Here is a 16,620-nt window from a genome sequence, read left to right as displayed (position 1 = left end):
ATCGATTTGTTTAGTTGTTTTTTGTACAATATCATAAAGTAATAACTAAAAGTGTAATAAATAAAATCTGTAGTGAAAAAAACGAATCTTTAATTTATTAATTTTTCGCTGAAATTTGTACCCGCGAGCCTCCTTATGTGTTATGAAATCCTATTGTCAATAATTACAATTTGCTTGAATTTAAAATCCACTCCACACAAACTAAACCTGTTCCATAAAATTGTGTTGTTCCAAAACCCAATTCAGTCATAACATTGTCCAAATTTTGCCAATTTGTATCTGGTTTTGATATACAGCGGAAAAGTATGTAATCACTTCTTAAAAAGGGGAGCAGTTTTTCGACATGTAAGATTAAATGAGGTTTGATATTTTCGGACAAACAGCCATATATATTCATATTTACAATCATTCCAACAGGAGCCTTGAAAAAATTACTAATAGTTAAAATGGCTTCTTTTGGATTGTTAGCATGAGTTACTACCACTTTTGTTCGTTCTGTAAACATCAGTGGAGCATTTGATCGCATAATTTTGTATGGTACATCGTCAACAACAGCACGGCCTTCCGGGAAGAAATATCGGCTAAGGTCACGTGATTCTAGTATTTGACCAAATTCATCTTTTTCGATAAATCGTGCATGATTTACAACCTGGTTTGATTTCCTTTGCTTCTTAAATTCATCTTCCAGATTTAATTTCCGAATGTCATAATAACGAAAGTCCTGCAAAATAGAAATTGATTAATAAATAAAATATGAAATGTAAAAATATTTGTATTTTAAGGTTTTTGTTTGCTTTTGTTAACCTGATATAAAAAAAAAAAAGGACATTCCCGTGATTATGTGCTTTGTTAATATCGTGCAATATGCTGTTCTGATAGTTTTAGGTTAATGATTAATATCCCATAGAAAAGGCATGGACTTATTTATATAAAACATGCAGCATTTTTTGTGTCCAAACTACTTGTATCAAAATGTGACATTTCAAAGTATATTACCCCTCAAAACAAATGGATCGAACACGACTGTTCTTTTATATACATTACATAAACAAAATGTATTACATGGATAAATGCAGATGTGGTTTCAGTGCCAATGAGACAACTCTCCATCCAAGTCACGTTTTATAAAGATAAACCATTATCCACACGGAGCCTACAAATGGCTCACACTGAACAGCAAGCTATAAAGGGCCTAAAACCAAATACTAGTGTGAAACCATTGAAACGTGAAAACCAACGGTCTAATCTATATAAAAAACGAGAAACACCTATGAACCACACCAGCAAACGACAACTATTGAATATCAGTTTCCTGACTGTTTAGTTCTAAACTTGTTCAGGATTGTATCTAATAGATAAACATCTTTTTCAAGTAGCACATTAAAAGTACAATATTCTTGATTTCAAACCTTTAGAATGTGTTTTTGAATTAAAGTGTTTAGAAATAATACACTAATTTTTAAGCTGAACACGATCCTAAACACAATCTTAAACACATTGTCAAACTAGACAGTTCTAAACAACTGAGACTTGTTTAGATCAAAATGTGTAAAAATAAAAAAAAAAGATGCGTTTAGAATTGTGTTTAAGATTTATAAACACCAATATACAGTGGAGGGATCATTATCTAATCGTGACATATTTACATGCTTAACTTTGATTATTGAACTTTTAAGATCATCTGACTTATGTCACGTGACAAGCGGTCTGATGCATGACAAAATTGGAACCAGAACAAAAAAGCTCATTACCGGTGGACTTCTGTTGTTAATTTCTGTGTTATTCTGGTCTCTTGTGGAGAGTTGTCTCATTGGCAATCATACCACATCTTCTTTTTTTTATATTTATGGAAAAGGCGTTTTTTATATTTCAAATAAAAAGTTGTTAAATAAACCTGTTGAAGAATTTCTTTGCATAGTCCTTTTCGAGCGTGTTCAAGTAATGGAGTATTTTCTTTATTTCCTATAGCAGCTCTGTTCAATAATCCCTCCCTGTAAAGTGGACCTCCTTCGTCCAACCATTTTGACATTGTCCCAACAAGTCCTTTCCCAGAATATTCTTTTGAAATTCTCCCGCCTCTTGCTACTATAGTCTTACCATCATCGACTATGCTCATAAAACTGAATCCAACCTGGGAAATCAAATTAATCAGATCAATCTTATGATATTATTATCATTAATATTTTGCTCGTTACGACGCATGGTGAATATCACCTTAATCCTATTGAAAATTATGTTTTATTCAAAATCAAATTCATACAGATACACCTAGTAAAATAATACTAATATAGAAACATCTATGATATGGCTTCAAACTGACCTCAGTGAAACACGTTAATCAAGCTTTGTTGTACTTTATGTACTAAATAATTGTTCCTATAATATTGATCTTGCATGTCATAATTTGTTTTATCATTTTAAAAGTAGCTTGGCTCCTTAAATCACAGTACATCTCATGTCCATGATAGTATTGAATTTAGAAAACCTTACAAACGGCTCTTGAGCTACATGTACCAAGCAGCGTCTATGGATATATATTTTATCACGCAGGTTTTCTTTCTCAACATCATCTTCTGAATGATTTATTTATTTCGTTTTATAGAATAATTATACTTACTTTGACGGTTAACTGTAAGCACGTTGGCCAGTTTTATACGTATTTGTTTTGGATTGGACAAGTTTTTTTTTCAAGTGTCATGAGAGTTTTCGTGTGAATATTATTTAAAATGTTAACAAAGTTCAGTTAAACAGTTTTAGAAGGCACATTATTTTTTCTCAGTAATTTATTATTAATTGAATTAATGGAAGATGGGGTACATGTACGACGCCTATGAGACAACGCTCAACTACAGTCCAGCTGACGTAGAAATTAATAAAGACTTTCACCAATGAGAAAAACAATATATTGAGCTTTAAATGGCCACGAAATGACAAATGTAAAACATTAATTGATAATTTGAAAAGCCATTTACAACACTATTGTGCTAGTTCGTGGTAGTCAGTTTTTTATGAAGCCGGAGTGCCGGAAAGAACCTTGCACAGACCATTCTTCTCAATTAAGATAGTCGAGTACACCTGCCTCTTGTGGGATCTGATCATACAGCCTCAGTGTTGCAATTCGAACGAGAAAAGTATTGGCTTGATGTATGTACAAAACAATGAACGACAAATGATATACAGCAGCAAAGAACAACCAAAATGAAATACAAACTCCTGACTTGGGACGTACAGAATGTGCGGGGTTCAAAATGTTTGCTGGAACAATAAGACATACATGTTGGGTTATAACCTGATCGTTCCTATCTTAAAATATAATATTTCTTTCCTAAATATTTTGTATAATCACTATTGATTATACTTTGGCTAGAGGCATAGGGGGGATTGAGATCTCCAAAAACATATCTAACCCCGATGGATGTGAAGTTAGCAGCCGGTTCGTTATTCGTTAATCGATATTGAACATTTTGACAATTTTTAGCTGAAAAGTGACAATCTAAGCCCTCCGTAGATATCGAAGATGACATTATTCTCGGAAATCCTTTTGATACAACCTTTATTTGTACAGAGTCTATGAATTCGCCCAGATTTATGTACATTGAAAGAACAGGGGTCTTAGCGTCAATTAAGCGGTCTCGGGTAGGTTTTCGCTATATATTTTGAATATCAAACTGGCACTTTGGGCCCTCCGTAAACATAGAAGACAGGGAGTGTACCCAAATTCCTTTTAGTCTTGTCTGTATCTACCTATCAACTAACTGTCTGCTTAATATTAGGCAGATTGAGATATCAAGGGGCTTTCACTATTGTCCTGTGCTCTTTGTCCTAAAATTTTGACAATTTTTAGCTAAAAAGTGACAATCAAAACCCTCCGTAGATATCGAAGATGACATTATTCTGGGAAATACTTTTGATACAACTTTTATATATTACAGAGTCTATGATTTAGTAGAGTTTTATGGACATTGAAAGACCAGGAGGGTCTCACCCTCATTTAAGCGGTCTCAGGTAGATTTTCACTATATATTTCTTTTTTGGGCTTTCCATAAATATTTCTTTTCATATTCCAAAATGTTTCTAGCGCGATCGGTTTTACTTTTTGTTTTAAGAAATATCATATATAAAAGTACATCTTTTAAATTAGTTGTTGTCTCTTTGACATATTTTTATTGACAAAAATCTATATTACATAAAGACAAATATGCCTATTGACGGCAGTTAGAAGAGGTCATAAACAGATTTCCTATGTATCTTATCAGTCCTCTTAAGTATAAAAAAAAATCATGCTTTAATGTTATTAAGTATTTCTTTTTTTTTATGATTTTCAACTAAATTTTGAATATCCAACCGACTGCTAGCAGCCGGTTTTGAATATTGAATATCGAATAACGAACCGGCTGCTAACTTCACATACACTAACCCCTCCGCATTTTGCGCCTATCCCAAGTCAGATGCCTCTGACCTTTGTTAGTCTTGTATGATTTTTAATTCTAGTTTCTTTTATATGTTTCAGAGTTTAGTATGACGTCCAGTATCATTGAACTAGTACATAACATCTTGTCTCTTTGACATATTTCCTATTTCCATTCTCAATTTTATGCTTTGTTTGTTCCAAAAGTAAAAGGATCGGTAAATCGGAAAACAACGTAATGGTGGTCGTTTGACAGAGATGCATCGGTGTTTTGCGGGTATTTTCCCCCTAATTGTTTCTATTTTAACGTACTATATGTCTTTCCTAAATATTTAGAAAAAAAATACTTTATACTTTCGAAGGGAAATCTTACAAATTTATCTCCGTCGACAGCAGCATACATCTCTGTGTTTGGCATTTCAAGCAACATATGGAAATAATCGGGCAAGTAATCACCTCCATGATATATCTCCGCGGGGGGTAATATCGCCATTACTCGGTCATAATCTTCTGTTGTTACCCTCTTGATTCCATATTCTTGGCGGTCCATTTTCTGGCTATTTAAAATGTAAAATACAAGTATATTTATGTAACGGAATTATTTAACGTAGCGTGGCGTGCCTTCGATACCTTTTCTATTTGAACAAAAAAAATATATAGAACAATTGTTTGGTATTACCTCCATGATATATCTCCGCAAAAGGGGGGTGGGGGGGGGGGGGGTAATATCGCCATTACTCGTTCATAATCATCTGTTGTTACCCTCTTGATTCCTATATCTTGATGGTCTATTTTTTGGCTAATTAAAAAATTAAACTACGGTTATATGTTTTTATTGGAATTCTAACTTTGAGATTATAATGGTATATATATATATATATACAACTCGTCTAAACATCAACCCAACAATGTTAGATCTGTAAATTTGCTTTCGCAAATTTTTGGTTCTTCCCTCGCCGGGATTCGAACCCATATATATATAGCAAAGATTTCAGGTAGAGAGGTTGCGTAAAATTTGTAATGCAATTTTGATATCATTTATCACACGGTAGGTATAGTGTCCGGCTAGGATCGTGGTTTTTCGAGTGATTCTATCCATTTGTTTTTTAGTGTAGTTCGGGCTTCTTCAAGTGATAAAACATGCGATAAGTTCAATTACTAGTCCGAGATTACTCTGACGTCCAACGGCTGTTTTGCCAGACAAGCTGGGGCCGTGGGACGTCAGAGCTCGTCCCATATCAAAAAGTGGATATTTGCCCAACCAAAATAGATGCGCTGCTTCGTCGCTTCTGGTGCCGACTGACGGCCTTGGAATTATATGATCGGGCATCAATCTCCTTCTTCTTCTTTAGGTTTCTAGCGATCCTTCAATTATTGAAGATTATTCGCCGGGCGTCTACTATAAAATTTATAATTTACACTTTAGCAACAAAAATCAAAAATAACAAAATCCAAAAATCAACATAACGTATTTACATTTGAAAAAAAATGAATTGTGATAAAACTATACACATTTGATAACAGAATAGTTAGGGATAGAATATGGGGATGAGAGCAGGTTCTGAGATCATACTCTTGAATCCCTGTACTGTACTGCATGATACTATTTGTTGTGGCAGATGATTCCAATTTATAACAGTTCGTGGATAAAATGAATATTTACAACTGTCTTTGGATGTTTGTATTTGCCTAAATGAGTGTGGATTGCTATGTCTGGTTCTATTGTCTAGAGTAATCTCGGACTATTCAATTACCCGCTATTTCGTAATTATAATAGTTTTAACATTTCTACCCATCTTATATTGAATATTATACATGTTTTGCTCAACAAAGAAGAACAACTTGCTTGTATTTAACCAAAGATTTCAGTGTTTGTTATTATCCGGGATTTTTCGAGAGCAACTGTGAATTCTAACTTTGAGATTATAATGGTATATATATAGCAAAGATTTCAGGTAGAGAGGTTGCGTAAAATTTGTAATGCAATTTTGATATCATTTATCACACGGTAGGTATAGTGTCCGGCTAGGATCGTGGTTTTTCGAGTGATTCTGTCCATTTGTTTTTTAGTGTAGTTCGGGCTTCTTCGAGTGATAAAACATGCGATAAGTTCAATTACTAGTCCGAGATTACTCTGACGTCCAACGGCTGTTTTGCCAGACAAGCTGGGGCCGTGGGACGTCAGAGCTCGTCCCATATCAAAAAGTGGATATTTGCCCAACCAAAATAGATGCGCTGCTTCGTCGCTTCTGGTGCCGACTGACGGCCTTGGAATTATATGATCGGGCATCAATCTCCTTCTTCTTCTTAAGGTTTCTAGCGATCCTTCAATTATTGAAGATTATTCGCCGGGCGTCTACTATAAAATTTATAATTTACACTTTAGCAACAAAAATCAAAAATAACAAAATCAAAAAATCAACATAACGTATTTACATTTGAAAAAAAATGAATTGTGATAAAACTATATATAATTCATTTTTTTTCAAATGTAAATACGTTATGTTGATTTTTGGATTTTGGATTTTGTTATTTTTGATTTTTGATTTTTGTTGCTAAAGTGTAAATTATAAATTTTATAGTAGACGCCCGGCGAATGTACTGCATGATACTATTTGTTGTGGCAGATGATTCCAATTTATAACAGTTCGTGGATAAAATGAATATTTACAACTGTCTTTGGATGTTTGTATTTGCCTAAATGAGTGTGGATTGCTATGTCTGGTTCTATTGTCTAGAGTAATCTCGGACTATTCAATTACCCGCTATTTCGTAATTATAATAGTTTTAACATTTCTACCCATCTTATATTGAATACTATACATGTTTTGCTCAACAAAGAAGAACAACTTGCTTGTATTTAACCAAAGATTTCAGTGTTTGTTATTATCCGGGATTTTTCGAGAGCAACTGTGAAATTGTCCGGGTTTTCAAACAAATGGTCCGTTGTTTTTTTTACGGAAAATTTGAATAGGAAAAAAAAGATATTCTAGACTTTAAAAACTGACATTTCCTAGTTTATACATGTAATTGAGTGAAGAGCAATGTGTGGCACCGTTAAAGTCCACAATTCCTCTAAAGTCCACAACACCGCTAAAGTCCACAACAATTTTCCGTTAAAGTCCACAACGCCGTTAAAGTCCACAAACTTTCCGCTAAAGTCCACAAAATGACCTCCGCTAAAGTCCACAAGAAAACACCGTTAAAGTCCACAACAAGAAGTTCCGCTATAGTCCACAAAAAAGCACCGTTAAAGTCCAAACTTTTTTTTATTATTTTCAAAAGATCAATTTCTGTTTTTTACATGGACTTTTTTTCTTAGAAAGTATATCTTGTCAGCATAAATTATATTTTTGGTAAATGAAAAGATAATAGTATTTGCTTTATCACCATAAATGTGATCTTTGTGTTGCGATTTTCTATCAATCAAACAGACAACATTTCTGAAAAGTTATGTAGCTGTTACACTCTTTTTATTCTTTAGTAAACATTTGTTCATCCACAAGAAACTCCAACATAGCGTTTCCTTTATGTATATGCTGGAGACATAATTAGGAGCCTATATTTGACATTTAAATTTCCTTTGCAAATATCTATAAAGCTAGGTTCACACTGCCGCTCAGATCAACTCGATGATCCCGATTGTCCAAATTTCCACCACCAAACTCAACCAAATTCTTGATCGGGCCTGTTTACGACTTCTACCTGACCGCCATCCGACTTTACACGACTTTAACTCGACCATTCACGACTCCTTAATGACTCCATCACGACTTCATCTCGACAAAAAATTAATACTATTCGATAATTCCGATCAATTCACGATCTTTACACGATCTTTAATCGACTATCAAGACCAAATCAACTATTCACGATTTCAGCCTGATCCCGACCAGACCAAATCGACCAGATCGTATATGGGTCGTAGGGATAAACGGGATTTGGCCGGGTATGCATAATTTTAGTATAAAAACGTCCGAAATTTTTATCCCCCTCCGCTTCGGGGTGGGCATTAAGTGTAACCCTTGTCCGTACGTATGTCCCAACAATAGTAGTTTCCGATCTCTAATTTTATTTTGCCTCAACCAAATTTTATGAAACGCCGTATACACAATGCTTATTACCATAAAACACGGATCAAATACAAATTTGGGTACTAATTCTGTAATAATACTTTATAATGTTATATATACTAGCTGGACACATTCTCCGTTTATTTGGTTATATTTAATAGAAAATCCGAGTAAAATCATACATTTATAAAACATCTACATAGAAATAAGGCAGTTGGATATGTGGGCAAGGTGGTAAGAGCTCAGAGAGACAGGTAAATAGTAATAACGGAGATTGGAAGAGTGTATAGAAGAAGGTGTAGACAAAAACGGGCGCCGAGAAATCTAGGTGAAGCAGTGGCTGACACGATAACCACTATGTGTGGGCAGTATGCGAGACTTGCACTCACTCAACAAAGAGGAATCCGATGCTTATAAAAACTTTCTTATATAGTTGACACTGATATGTAATGGTAGTTTCATTGCTCTTTTTTTAGAAATGACACCACAAAAAGAGATTTGTCTATGGATTAGCACTTATGATAGACAGCAATATACATAAACTTTACCACCCCCTTGTCCTTGCTATCTTACATATAAAGCTTACCGTTTGTGTCACATATTGTGCATACGTATGTAATCAGTATTTTTCATAGATTTGATATCCAGTAGTTAACGGGTTAAAGCTAGATATTTCTTTTTCTTTTTGCTGTATGGCAACAACCTGCATGTATTTTCTAAACAATATTGCAAAAGAGGGCAAAGATGTCACATATTTCTCCAAAATTTTATCAAAAACAGAATTTCAATCCCCTGGAGTGATACCTTTTCTGAAACTGTTTACCACTTTACATATATCTATCAAGAGATCAAGAGTGCATTTCTTTCTAACCACAGTTTGGTAAACGTTGTGTGCCGTTTAATGCATCGTTTAATCAGAGTTTGCTTACCCTGTTTGAACTGTCAAAAACGCATGCACATTTAATTGTTATTTGAACTTATTACGCGGGGAAAGTAGCCTCCGTAGAAATAGACACAGAAGACATCGACCCTCTATGCATATTTAATTTCATTGGCAATTCTTCATCTTAATCAGATGACTGATATGATGGTCAGAAGTATTTGTCACCTACGATTTGTTGTTATATATATCATGAAAATCTACGTTTTTTTTCATAACAAATATTTAGGGACTATTTCATGTAAGATTTTAATAAAAATTAGTACCAATAGAAGCAGAACTCTCATAACTTTATTTGGTAATATATCTATTTTGAAGCGTTAATTATCAATTTCTGATGACATAACAAAAAGTTTATATTTTATACAAAAATTTGATTTGCACCAGGAAAAAAACAAAACTTACCGAAGAAATGTATGACCAAATAAACAAATATATATTCAGACAATTCAAATGGTTTGTGAAAATCCAACTGTAAATGCCGTCAAATGTATTTTGTTTTGTTTTTTGCATTATTCTCTTTTGAAGATACTTTTTTAGTATTTCGAAAAAGCTAAATGGAAGACAAGTATGAAGTTTTAAGCAGAATGTTCCTGTTCATTTCAATACAATTTTATTGGTTACTGTAGAACATATTTAGCGTTTTGTGATTTTATACATACTAATCTTGTGAGTAATTTTACATGTGATTAAAACACTTTACCAAGATAAACAACTAGTGTATGTATACATTTTTTAAGCCCCATTTATTGGCATTGGTTTTCCCGTTTGAATGGTTTTATAATTGTAACTTTTGGGGACCTTTATAGCTTGCTGTTCGGTGTGAGCCAAGGTTCCGTGTCGAAGCCCGTTCCTTGACCTATAATGGTTTACTTTTATAAATTTTAACTTGGATGGAGAGTTGTCTCATTGGCACTCATACCATATCTTCCTATATCGATCAAATCAGGTTTTATTGTGACATATTTATAGAAACCCATTCAACGCATCCATTTCCGATACTAATCGATAAAAATGTTATTTAAAGCATAATAGATCTTTTTTTTTATTATGGCCTCGCAACGAAGTTGCCGGTGCCATATAGTTTTACCCTTGTCCGTCTTTCCGTAATTCCGTCTTTCCGTCATTCCGTAATACCGTCTTTCCGTAATTCCGTCATTCCGTCATTCCGCAACAAACCATTATACGGAGTTTTTTTCTAAACGACTTCAGATATTAGGCTGATTTTTGGTATGTAAGTTAACCATGATGAGTTACAGATCAAGTTTAAATTTCGTTCCGCTCCACTAATTTTTGCCGAAGTTACGAGCTTTGGACTTTGAGAAATTGTTGAAAATCACAGTTATTAATACGGACTTTTTTTCTAAACGCCTTCAGATATGGGGCTGATTTTTGGTATGTCAGTTAACTATGATAAGTTACAGATCAAGTTTAAGTTTCGTTCTGCTCCATGATGAGTTATAGGTCAAGCTCCACAAATTTTCGCTGAAATTACGGGCTTTGGACTTTGATAAATTATTGAAAATCACAGTTATACGGATTTTTTCTCTATTCCCCTCCAGATTTTGAGCTGATTTTTGATATGTGAGGCTACCATCATGTTTGAGTCCACATGTGTTTATATTGAAATTGCAGATTTTTCAACTTTTTGGGACGGGGCCATTCGTGTTGCTTTGACACATCTAGTTTAGAATTTTTCATACCGGCTTCATTTTTCCGTTCTGAAAATCACAACACATTATTTTTTGTTGTTTTCTATAGCGAACACAGATATATATTTATAACGTTAGATATATTTGGTTAAAAGTTTTGCGACAGGAGAACTTTGGGAATTCATAAACTTACTAGTTTTTTTGTTTAATGGTATAATTTTAGATTGTTGCCTGAATGAATGCCGTGTAAATGTTATAGATTACGAGGTTTGTACATTAATTATGTCAAAAAGTTATTAAATGTTAAGGATAAGAAAAAAAGTACTTGTAGAATGCAACTAATATAACTAACGAATTTACAAACTTTTTAAAAATGATGTCCAAATTGGCCATCATCATCATAATACAAAGATCAAAATTAATGGAACAAAATCATATACAGATACTGTACTTCTTTCATGTATCAAACTGATGCTTTGTATTGTACTAACGGGATAAAAATAACAAATGATATGTTTTTAACAATAAAAAATGATGTGGACTTTAACGGTGCTTTTTTGTGGACTTTAGCGGAACTTGCTATTGTGGACTTTAACGGCGTTTTCTTGTGGACTTTAGCGGAGGTCATTTTTTGGACTTTAGCGGAAAGTTTGTGGACTTTAGCGGCGTTGTGGACTTTAGCGGAAAATTGTTGTGGACTTTAGCGGTGTTGTGGACTTTAGAGGAATTGTGGACTTTAACGGTGCCACACAATGTCATATATTCCGAAAAAATCATCAAAAACATATTACTACGTTTATTAAATGAAGCTATTTTCAATTTAACGCAAAGTTTCTTTCCAGTGCTCATTTAGAAATTACTAGATCTTTAAGAACATAGTGCAGGGAACTCATATTCATTTTACTATGACTTCCTTTCATGCTACTTTTGATTATACAGTTAATAATATTTATTGTGGTGAACCCCGGAGATTGTAAAAGGAGTGAAGAATCAGAAAAATGATATGTAATAAAAGATATTCTTTTTTTATTCGAGTCTTTGTAGACGAAACGCGTGTTTGGCGTATATACGAAAATTCAATGCTGGTATCTATGATGAGTGTATCTACTAGAACTGAGTAGAAGAGGCCTGCCGTCTTCCCATAAAAAAAATCATTATTAATAGATATAAAAAAACACACATTTTTATTGCCATTGAAAACAAAATTTGAATCAAATTTCATATGTAATCAACAATGAAAGGAAAAGTTCATGATTAGCCTAACTATTGTTTAGAAATGATAGAAAAGTATAAAATACGTATATTATATGCTTGATTGTCCAGCGCTTCGAACGACATAAGGCCATATTTTCCATATTTTTGTTGATATCAAACTTAGTTTAATTTTGGACCACGATTTGGACCAACTTGAAAACTGGGCTCATAATAAAACATCTAAGTACATGTTCAGATTCAGCATATCAAAGAACCCCAAGGATTCAATTCTTGTTGATATCAAACAAAGTTTAATTTTGGACCACAATTTGGACCAACTTGAAAACTGGGCCCATAATAAAAGATCTAAGTAGTACTACATGTTTAGATTCAGCATATCAAAGAATCCCAAGAATTCAATTTTTGTTGAAATCAAACTTAGTTTAATTTTGGACCCCGATTTGAACCAACTTGAAAACTTGGCCAATAATCAAAAATATAGGTACATGTTTAGATTGAGCATATCAAAGAACCCCAAGGATTCATTTTTTTTGTTAAAATCAAACTTAGTTTAATTTTGGACCCTTTGGACCTTAATGTAGATCAATTTGAAAACGGGACCAAAAATTAAGAATCTACATGCACTGTAAATTCTGCTTATCAAAGAACCCCAATTATTCAATTTTTGATGAAATCAAACAAAGTTTAATTTTGGACACTTTGGGCCCCTTATGCCTAAACTGTGGGGACACAAACTCCCAAAATCAATCACAACCTTCCTTTTGTGGTCATAAACCTTGTGTTTAAATTTCATAGATTTATATTTACTTATACTAAAGTTCTGGTGCGAAAACCAAGAAAAATGCTTATTTGGGCCCCCTTTTGGTCCCTAATTCCTAAATTGTTGGGACCTCAACTCCCAAAATCAATCCAAACCTTCCTTTTGTGGTCATAAACCTTGTGTTCAAATTTCATAGATTTTCTATTTACTTATACTAAAGTTATAGTGCGAAAACCAAATGTCTTCGGACGATAACGATGACGACGACGACGGACGACGAGGACGGACGACAACGACAGACGACGACGACGACGACGCCAACGTGATACCAATATACAACCAACAAATTTTCAATTTTTGCGGTCGTATAAAAATGATGTTTTATCATATTTATGGTTGTATTTTACAAAAAAAACAGAAAACTTTTGTTTGATTAATTTTTTTCAAACAATGCCACATAAGGGGAGACAGCTTAAATGCAAGGGTAGATAGTTCAGATAGAGTGCTTAAAAGAATATGTTAAGGCATTATCCTATTTATTAATATAGCAAGAAAACGGGTCTGGTGACCCAATTTTTCTTTTTCTTACCTTAAAGCCTGCTATTAAAGCTATCTTTTCATATGTTATCTCAAAATTATATGGTGTAGTTAATGCATTATTGCAGAAGATATGGTATTCCATGCATAATCTATACAAAATCTGTCAATTTTGAACACCGTGAAGTGTGAAAATAAGCCCCGTGACCCATTCTTTTTATTACTTAAAAAAAACATGATATAAACTACATTTTGGCAAATTATCAAAAAATCTATGGATTATAATTAATACACCCCATATACCTCAAAGAAAGTTCTCATGGTGTTTATATTGCTGTATGACCATGTGAGTACTTAATTTGAAGCTTTATTTTAAAGATTTCAAAAATAAATACACCAAAACATAACATTTGTAGCTATAAGAAATATTTATAATCACTCGATACAAAAAGGACACACTCCAAAAAGCCCGGACTTCTCTTGAAAAAGCCGGGACATGAAAATATGAATTTCGTCTAAAAATGTCGTTTTCAATGCAACAACAATAGTTTTTGTAAAGTGTTTGTATATATAAGGATATATAGATTCCATGTTTGCATTTCCGTCAACATTTGCATTGGTAAGTGTATGAAAATGGCTTTATTTGGGTATTTTGAAATAAAAGCGTTGTAAAGGTAAATTCAACTTTTGAAACGAGTCAGAATGATAATATCTTTTTTTAAATGATAACATAAACCATGTATAACCTTGTATATCAAGCTCAAGTTTCTATATTACGTCTTGTTAGAAAAGTAGTCTGTTTATTTACATTTTTAATCATATTCACTCGAAAAAAAGTGGACACACTCGAAAAAGTCCGATCAAATCACTCGAAAAAACATGATCCTAGCCGGACACTTTACCTACCGTGTATCAGTTAATAATGAATTTTGAAATAGAATAATTGCATATTGATATGGATGATACCAATTATTTGTTCATGAAACAAATATAAGGGCGCCCTCTACAATTTCCATAATACATATAGAAGAACGATTTTCTCATATTTCTCACTTATCGTACTTATATTTTTACCTGACCAGCTGGCAGTATTTGATGTTAGTAGATTTAAAAATCTTCTTCCGCAAAAACAGTTGCCTCGTTAGGCTCGCCAATATTTTCACCATTCAGAACAAAATCAACTCTGTTTTCTTCGGACACTGGGTCAACCCCTGCTAATATTGAATTACTCTTGTTTCTATTTCTTTAAAAAATACAAAATGATATTCTTTTAACTATCAAATAACAATAAAATGCGAACCTTTAACTGTATAATTTATAAATAAGGTGCGTCCGACGCCCTTTCTGGATTTGTCCCCACCGAAAACGCTCTCATCCAAAAATGTGGAAAACCTTTCTTTTTTGAAGGTTGAACATTTTAATATCTCGTGGTATATAAACAAAAATCGCTCTAGCTTGTATAAATATCGCACTATAGAGCATGTGCGATATTTTATTTCAATCCTACCATTGCTTTTATGCTGGAGACAGCGAGCGGATAGAGACAGTGTGTTGTAGGTCACGTGAATAAAAAGAGTCTGACTTGCCGGACTCAACATTATGTCATGCATGTTCACTTTGATTATTAAATATTAAGTATAATAAATATTTGTTATAGATATTTTTATTTTAAAGTACAACTTGGTACATATACAATGTACATGAAATACAATATATAACAATTTTGAGCAGTCAATTCACATGTATATTTTACCAACCAGCCTTTAGAGGCTTAATTATGATGCACTGTCATTTATGTACGAAAAATTATATGAATCCATTAACCCTTATTATATCAGAGGCTTAATTCTTATTAGATACAATGTAGTTTCAATATATCAGTTATACAAAGAAATATAGGAACAAGTTATTTGATAATCTGCATAAGTACTTTGATTTATGATATACATGTACATTGGTTTCAAAATTATACAATTTACATATACCAAACTAATTGATGATGTTAGATTGAATGCTTAACGTCAATTTAGGTGGCATATATTTCATGCATATTCATGTGATCAGATAGGATAATATACCTAAAGATCATACCACATTTTCTTGTTATTGTATGAATATATTAAAGATATCGTCTATAAATTTGGCTGATAGCCGAATCTTCCAAATGTCATTCAATAAATTAACTAATAATTAAAACTGCCATGATCATATAATATGACCCAGGAAATTAAAATTAACGGAACCAAGCTTCAGGCTAACGGCTCATCCGTCAATAAATGCATATCTTAATGTGGCATGTAAATATTTGCATTCATGCTATACATGTACATATGTTATTTATTAAAATCATCTCTATTTCTGATTGGACATGTTTGTATGTGTAGATTTCCTACAATCTATTCAGAGCTTTGGACAAATGTTGGAGATCATGATTTACATAACTGTCATAATTTATTATTAAACTGACCAGTGAAGTTTCTCATTCCACAACGGTTTTTGTTTTATTTGCGAATTAATTATTAAGACAATCTTTATGTTCTTATTAGCATAGCGAAGGAGAAAATAACCATGATAACTGAATAAATGTACACACGCTAGTGATCGCCTCCCCCTTTTCGTAGGACGCATAACAAGGCGACATTTCCAGGCGAGCGTGTTGATGTGTTTACCCCCTTAAATCAACTGGTTATAATAACCTTAATATTTGTGTACAGTAAAATAAGTCCGACAGTAAGTGATGATTAACAACAGAAAAAGTAGAACCATTTTTACATGTCTTACCGTTATCTGACCGTTGGTCACTCTAGGTTATAGGTCATTTGAGTGTAATACACAAATAAACATACACGTGTAATACATTTAAATGTCCAGTCAGTTTAAGGCGATATTAATATTAGTTTATCAATACAGGATTATATTTTTCACTTTTATGAATTAAAAAGCACAGTAAGGCAATAAATGATGAGAACTTTTAAATCACAAAACAAACGTACTAATTTCTTTGGCGCGAAAATGTCTTCCAAAAATGTCTTTTT

At 33.1% G+C, this 16,620-nt stretch overlaps 1 long non-coding RNA gene across 1 annotated transcript; it reads right to left on the bottom strand.

The window, feature by feature from the left end:
- Window positions 1-73: 73 nt before the first annotated feature.
- On the bottom strand, window positions 74-16,409 carry LOC143053828 (uncharacterized). The gene is made up of 5 exons (XR_012971467.1): window positions 16,367-16,409; window positions 14,660-14,828; window positions 4,782-4,965; window positions 1,895-2,131; window positions 74-721 (listed from the first exon to the last, which is right to left on the bottom strand). It is a non-coding gene; the product is annotated as an uncharacterized LOC143053828 (long non-coding RNA).
- Window positions 16,410-16,620: the final 211 nt, after the last annotated feature.

Source organism: Mytilus galloprovincialis, chromosome 12, assembly GCF_965363235.1.
Source record: "Mytilus galloprovincialis chromosome 12, xbMytGall1.hap1.1, whole genome shotgun sequence".
Classification (NCBI taxonomy): Eukaryota; Metazoa; Mollusca; class Bivalvia; order Mytilida; family Mytilidae; genus Mytilus; species Mytilus galloprovincialis.
The sequence above is the reverse complement of the archived record's forward strand: the minus strand, read 5'-3'. Positions and strand labels throughout refer to the sequence as shown.